Source organism: Pelodiscus sinensis, chromosome 1 (assembly GCF_052426305.1).
Source record: "Pelodiscus sinensis isolate ZL-2025 chromosome 1, ASM5242630v1, whole genome shotgun sequence".
Classification (NCBI taxonomy): Eukaryota; Metazoa; Chordata; order Testudines; family Trionychidae; genus Pelodiscus; species Pelodiscus sinensis.
The window spans coordinates 284,599,500-284,607,446 of NC_143052.1; the positions used below are offsets into that span (position 1 = coordinate 284,599,500).

Consider the following 7,947-nt stretch of genomic DNA (forward strand, 5'->3'; position numbering starts at 1 on the left):
GGGGAAATAAAGGGCTGACTGCATGGAGTAGGTGGGAGAAAGAGAGGATAGGTGGGTGCTGGCATCTGTGCAGTGAGGTAGAGGCAGGAGGCAGTTTGGGGTGTCTGACTAGCTGCAGTCCTCTCTGTCTGATTGGGTTGAGTGGGGGAACAGGCTGTAAGGGAGTGTGTGTGCCAGACAGGGGAGGGATCATGTGAGGATTACCTGTTGTGTTCCCTACCTCTGAGGCATCTGGTATTGGCCACTGTTGGCAGAGAGGATATGGGGCTAGATGGACTGTTGGTCTGACCCAGTATGGCTGTTCTTGTGTTTAAATGTTCTTATGACATTTGCATGATTACATTTCAAACAAAGTTTGCATATGGTGTAAATGGCTTCAGATAAGAAAGAAAAAAATATTTTAACAGAATGTTTTTGGAATGTTTCAGATATCTAAAATTCTGAACTTAATGATTTAAAAAAAAATCCATCTAACTACTTAATACATGTATTGCATTAAGACCAGATCTTTGCTATTTGGTAGAATTCTGGCTTTTATAAGTTAGAAGTAGCAAGTGCTAGTTTGAGCTGTTAGAAGGGTTGATACATGTACTTCAAGGGTAGTGTTAATTTTCTTTTTTATTTGATTTCATATGAAATAGCATAAGCATTGCCCCTTGTTAAATATCCTGTGTTTTAATATATTTTCTTCCACACATATAGCCTGCTTAAAATGATATGGTGAACATCCACACACACACTGCCTCAATATTGGTGGTGCACATAAGAAATTTCAACCCACCCAAAAGAAAATTTAATCCCCCTAAGGATAGAAAATGTTAGAGGGAATACTGTCTCTGGGAATAGTTATCCAATTACTTATTCAAACACCTTATAGTAGATCCATTTAGGTTGTATTGTTTTAATTTTTTAATGAGAAGGTCATGAAGACTGAATCAAAAGCCATACTAAAGTCTCTGGCTACGTCTAGACTGGCATGATTTTCCGCAAATGCTTTTAACGGAAAATTTTCCGTTAAAAGCATTTGCGGAAAAGAGCATCTAGATTGGCATGAATGCTTTTCCACAAAAGCACTTTTTGCAGAAAAGCATCCGTGCCAATCTAGACGCCCTTTTGCGCAAAAAAGCCTCGATTGCCATTTTCGTGATCGGGGCTTTTTTGCACAAAACAAATCTGAGCTGTCTACATTGGCCCTTTTGCGCAAAAGCTTTGCGCAAAAGGACTTTTGCCCGAATGGGAGCAGCATAGTATTTCTGCAAGAAGCACTGATTTCAGACAATAGAAAGTCAGTGTTCTTGCGGAAATTCAAGCGGTCAGTGTAGACAGCTGGCAAGTTTTTCCGCAGTGCTTTTGCGGAAAAACTTGCCAGTCTAGACACAGCCTCTATGTATGACATCTGTTGCGTCTTCCCTATCCACAAGGCTTGTTTCTCTGTCAAAAAAAGCTATTAAGATGGTTTGGTATAGTTTGTTCCTTACATATCCATGCTGACTGTTACTTATCACTTTATTATCTTCTAGATGTTTGCAAATGGGTTCCTAAATTATTTGCTCCATTATCTTTCATTGTAAGGAATTTAAGCTGACTGGTCTGTAATTCCCTGAGTAATCCTTATTTCCTTTTTTATAAATTGACATTATATATTCCCTTTTTCAGTCTTATGGAATCTCTCCCATATGTAAGGGGACTGTTAGCCCCTTACTAAAACTCTGTGGGAGGTTTTTGGTTTGCCAGCTCGCAGTATCTGAAGGGGAAGAGTTCATGAGACTGACTGACCCCAGAGACAATGGAAAGCAGCCAACACTCCAGCTCAGCCTGATTGACAGGTTGGACAGGCCAGTGAGGACAGTGAGAGGCCAGACCCCGTCCTCCCTGTGAGCAGGGATTGTTCTGGGTCTCTCTGAGCAAGGAGAGAGCTGAGAGAGCAGTGCAAGCTGTGTGCAGAAGAAGTCCTGCAAAAGGAACAGAGAGCTGAGAGACTGCTAAGAGGAGCAAGCTGTGCTGAGGGGCAGTTTTTGCAGCAGCAGAGCCAGGCATACACAGCTCAAGGAGTGCAGATCCTGTGTTGAGCAGCAGACTGGCAGTGCTCAGAGAGCCAAAAGGAACAGAGAAGCAACACAAGGAGCTGGAACTGGCCAAGCAGCACAGCCTGCAGCTGGATGTGGTGAGCACCTGGGACCAGCAAAGTGTGGGGAAAGGCTCTGGACTGGGAGAGGGGTCTGGCCACTTCGAGCTTGAGACTGTGTGGTCACTACCAGAGCTAGCGTGTCCAGCCTGTAGCCCCCCCTGCAGCATATCCAGGGCCTCTAAGAAAGAGACCGTGGACTGTCCTTACACTCTGCAGACTGCTGTTTTGATGTCCCTGTGCTACTGAGCAGGGCTGTGTGTTCTCATTTAACCATTCTCATTTTTTCTTATTCTTTTCTCTTTAATCAGTTGTAGTTTAATAAATTGTATTTGCTTTGAACCTTATGAAGTGATCACTGGGCCAAGAAGGCCTGCAGTGTAAAGAGAGCACCTCGTAGTGGGGACACCCTAACTCCTGCCCTAATGACTACAAGGTCAGGGATTAAGCCCCAGGAAACCTGGGCCCAGCCTTGTTGGAGTTTCAAGGGCTCTGCTACTCAGGAGAGTGGAAGGGGAGCCCTCAGGATCAGAGAGCCGTGGGGTAAAGGAAGTGGGAGCGGGGACTCAGATCCTTTCGCTGGTTCATTTCACCGGGGTGGTATAGAAGCCAGGAAAGTTCCCCACAATAGCGGGATCATTCCCCCGTTTACACATATTCCATAACTTTTCAAAGATAATAATTAATAGCTCCAGTACCCCTTCAGTGATCTCCTTGAATACTCTAGGAATCCTTTAATCAAGCCCTGGTGACTTGAAGACATCTAACTTCTCTAAGTAATTTTCAACTTTTTCTTTTCCTGTTTCAGCTTCTGAACCTACACCGTTTTCAGTAGCATTCACTGTTAAGAATCCCATTGTTAGCAACTTTCTTGGTTAAAATGGAAACAAAGAAGTCATTAAGCACTTCTGCCATTTCCACACTTTCTGTTTATTATTTTTACCTCATCACTGAGTAATGGGTCTACCCTGACCTTGTTCTTCCTCTTGCTTCTAATGTATTTGTAGAATATTTTCTTGTTATCCTTTATGTCTCTTGCTACTTTGTGCTTGTTTTGTGTGTCCACCTTTCTAATTTTTAGAAGCCCCCTCCATATTTGTGTTTTGTTTATATTAATCCTTTGTAATTTGAGCTACTTTCCACTTTTTGATTTTTCAGATCATTCAAGATCTTTGGTTCAGACAGGATGGTCTCTTGCCTAAATTGCTATCTTTTCTGCACAGTGGAATAGTCTGCTTTTAAGCCCTTAATAATGTCTCTTTGAAAAACTGCCAACTGTCTTCATTTGTTTTTCCTTTAAGATTTTCTCCCTGAGTTTTCTAAAGTCTGCCTTCTTGAAATCCATTGTCTTTATTTTGCTGTTCTCCCTCCTACCATTGCTTAGAATTATAAACTCTCAGTTCATGATCACTTTCACCCAAACTGCCTTCCACTTTCAAATTTTCAAACAGTTCCTCCTTATTTGTCAAAATCACATCTAAAACAGCATCTATACTAGTAGCTTTAGCCATGTTCTGAAATAAAAAAATTGTCTTCAGCATATCCCAAGAACTTGGATAATCTGTGCCCTGCCGTCTTATTATCCCAATAGATGTCTGGATAGTTGATTTCCATTCCCCCCCCCCCAAGCCCTATGCTTCAGATGATTTTTTGTATTGTTTAGAAAAAGCCCTTATCCACATCATCTTCTAGATAGGTGATCTGTAATAGACACCTACCATGACATTATCCTTGTTTTTTACCCCTTTTATCGTTATGCAGAGACTCTCAAAAAGTCTATATCCTATTTCCCTCTCAATCTTAATCTATGCCTGTACATTTTTAATATATAAAGCAACACATTCTCCCTTTTTCCTCACCTGTCCTTCCTGGGCAAACTGTACTCTTCTATACTAATATTCCAGTCATGTGTATTAACCCACCAAGTTTTTGTGATTTTAACTAGTTGGGTTCATTCCTACTTATTCCCCATACTTTTTGCATTAGTAATCAGACATTTCAGATATGATTTGATTCCTCCTCCGCCCTCCCTCTCCCCTGGTTCTATCTTGTCTCTTCATTATCCCTGCTTCTACAGTCCATGCTCCCATCCAATTTCTGACTCTTCCCCCAGGTCTCCATGTTTTTTATTTATCTTAGGTTTTGGTCAACTGTCCTCTTTGAGCTAATTTAGTCAGTCTGTGTCCAGATATGCTCTTCCCCTTTCCCAGTAGGTGGACTCCAGCTCTGCTTATTAATCCTTCTTCCTGGAACAGCATCTCATGGTCAAAGAAACTGAAGCCTGCCTGGTGACACCATCTTCACAGGCAAGCATGTAATGTACCTCCAGTCTGCATCTGTCTCTGCCTGGGACCCTACCCTTGACTAGAAGGATTGAAGAGAACACCAGCTGTACTCTAAACGCCTTCTTCACTCATACTCCCGGAGCCCAGTAGCCACTTCTGTTCTTCTGAGCGTCATACCTTGCAATATCATTAGTGCCCACACGGATGAGTAGAATGGGATATTAGTCAGTGGGCCAGATGGTCCTCAACAATCCCTCTGTAACATCTTGGACACAGCAGGCAGTGTAGGGTAAACTGAGGCAGCCCTAAATGTGCTAGTAGGCCTCTAAACAGCATAACTCCATTCTAAGATTAAGGCCTGGGAACACCACAGTCAGGATAAAAGCTGCAGACAGTGGAACGACCCTGGGCACCATAGCAACCACATTCTAAGACACTCAGACAAGACTCCAGTTAGTTCCAGTTAGTAACCTAACACATTTTGCTTAAGATAACATTTATAAATTTGCTTAACTGTCTTGCTTCTTGCTTCACTCCTAGATAATGAGCCTGAGAACCAAGTACTGCACCAACTCAAGGCCATACCCGCCTGCTATAAGAAACATCATCATCAATGCAGACTAAAATGTTATTACTGTTTTGCTGACATGTTTTGGCATTTCAACAAAAACCACCTATATGTATTAATTAATAAGTTGTTACTTTGCAATGGGCAGAGATATTATGTAATCTTTAGTAGTTCTATTGGCTTATGTGCTCATTTCGTCTTGCTGCTAGACCTATCAAATCATTTTTCCTCCGTCCACCTGCTGACTACATAACTTATTGTATTGTGTTAATTAACCAGTGTTCATCAGGGTAACCCCTGCGTGTCACTCCATCAGCTGGTGTATAATAAATCCTCCGCTTGTTTTCACCTGCATCCAGAGTGTCTTGGATTATTTCCAACAGGCAGCATACCTCCCAGACTCCCATATGGAAGACAGTCTTCAACCATCAATATCCTATGTTTCCTTCTAGGAGTGATGGCTATAGATTTCTCAGTTTGGAGGTACATGGCTTCTCATAACCTTAGGGGGTGATTTCTCATTTCCAGGGTAGTGTAATATTTCTTCTTCACGGTGGTGGGTGAAGCACTGCTTGCTGCCAGAAGTAACCTGCTGCCAGTGTCCTCTCTTTAAGCAGCCATCTCTTCCACCACCAGCAGCATGACAGTAGTCTTCTGCAGCTGGATAGTTTCCTTAGTCTTGGCTATCTGCATGTGAATACTCTTGAGGAATTCCTTGTGGGCACAGATGATCCTCAGCCTAGTCCATTCTTCCTTTAGAGATTCTACCCAGAGGCACTTTTCACATTGAATACATGTCTGATTCCTAAAGAACAAAGTGGGCGAAGTAATATCATTTATTGGACTTGATATTTTGGGGGACCTGGCTACCATCACAATCATTCAAGAAAGTAATTTGCACAAATCAGCATAAAAACTATACAAAATGTTATAGTTACATATGACCTCCACTTTTGGCAGTATCAACAGTTTCAAATAAGGATTCCTCAATTCATCGCTTTGCAGTGAAATTATGAAATATATCAGACTACAGTATTACCAATAATGCAAAGCACTATGTTAATATGAAAAATATATCATACTAAGAAATGTTGTCAATATTATCGATGGTGACAAGGTAGATCTATTAATTAACCTGCACACTCATGGGCTGTGTCTACACTGGGCCACTTATTCCGGAAAATCAGCCGCTTTTCCGGAATAAGCTGCAAGCTGTCTACACTGGCCCTTGAATTTCTGGAAAAGCAACGATGCTCTACTGTACAAAATCAGCCGCTATTCTGGAAAAACTATTCTGCTCCCACTCGGGCATAAGTCCTTATTCCGGAACACTGTTCCAGAAAAGGGCCAGTGTAGACAGCCCAGTAGTCTTTTCCGGAAAAAAGCCCCGATCGCGAAAATGGCGATCGGGGCTCTTTTCCGGAAAAGTGTGTCTACATTGGCCACAGACGCTTTTCCGGAAAAAGGGCTTTTCCGGAAAAGCAGCCTGCCAATGTAGACGCTCCTTTTCCGGAAAAACTGAAAACGGAATAGTATTCCGTTTTAAGCAGTTCCGGAAATTCATGCCAGTGTAGACATAGCCATGAAGTTTAGGCGTATCATATCTGGAACACTGGATATGGGTTTTGCATCCATCTGAATCCAAAATCCAGCAATGGCCAGTTTGTGATTCTTGGTTCTAGAAGCTTATAGGAGGCTCTGCTAATTTATCCCTGCTCTCTTCTCATAGCTCTACTGAATGGGCTTCTTTCCTTCCTCTTCCCATTTCTGTTCATTTTTTTAGGAATAGCCTGATGGGATTCTGGGTGGAGATTGAGTTTGTGGATGGATGTTTAAGTTCTAAAACAGTGGTAAATTGGACACGTTCATGATAGTATTTCTCTTTGGGTATGTCTACACTACCACCCTAGTTCGAACTACGGTGGAAATGTAGGCAACCGGAGTTGCAAATGAAGCCCGGGATTTGAATTTCCCGGGCTTCATTTGCATAAAGCCGAGCGCCGCCATTTTTAAATGTCCGCTAGTGCGGACTCCGTGCCGCGCGACTACACGCGGCACGGACTAGGTAGTTCGGATTAGGAAGCCTATATCGGACTAGGAAGCCTAGTCTGAACTACTTAGTCTGTGCCGTGTGTAGCCGCGCGGCACGGAGTCCGCACTAGCGGACATTTAAAAATGGCGGCGCCCAGCTTTATGCAAATGAAGTCCAGGAAATTCAAATCCCGGGCTTCATTTGCAACTCCGGTTGCCTACATTACCACCCTAGTTCGAACTAGGGTGGTAGTGTAGACATATCCTTTCTGTGTGTCTTTATATAGGTTGGGTATCTCACTGGGAGTATTCGTCTCAGACAACTCTAGCTGTTACGACTATAAACCAGCATCTCTTTCTTACATATTTCAGTGTCTGACTTTGTAACAGTGAATAAATCAACACCACCTGCGGCTATCACGTTTTGGGCAACTGAAATAGCTTCTCTATAGTCTTTAACTAGCACCCTTTCTAACTGCTCTTTCTTTCTATGAATTGTACCAGTTTCCCAAGTACACTATGTACCATTATATAAAATTTAGACCCAATTTGTTTCTTTTAAATTACTATCATATATCATTTTTTGTGACTTTCAAAATAAATGTGTACTAAGTTGGGCCATATAATCCATAGGCAACCAAAAACAAACATTCCTTGGGGACTCTATTCTGCTTCAGATTTTAACAACATTCTTCAATTCAAAAGCAGGGAAGTGTTTTCTTTTTTACTTAAGTAAAACTCTGCAATGTATGGATTATAAGTGGAAGTCAAGGAGCTATGATTCCAAAGTGTCACTATATAGACTTGAATAGATGACTCCTATTTTGTATTATTAACTGCAGGTACAGTAGTAAATCCTACCTTACCTAAGGGTTGTTAGGATAGCTTTTCTGGGTTATAAATCAGATGCGAATACTTCATGGGAAGAAATGCTCTGT

The 7,947-nt window shown here is 42.0% G+C and overlaps 1 long non-coding RNA gene across 1 annotated transcript; it reads left to right on the forward strand.

The window, feature by feature from the left end:
- Positions 1-1,471: 1,471 nt before the first annotated feature.
- LOC149525747 (uncharacterized) lies at positions 1,472-5,332 on the forward strand. Its single transcript, XR_016348807.1, has 2 exons — positions 1,472-2,164; positions 4,951-5,332. It is a non-coding gene; the product is annotated as an uncharacterized LOC149525747 (long non-coding RNA).
- The last annotated feature ends 2,615 nt before the right edge of the window (positions 5,333-7,947 follow it).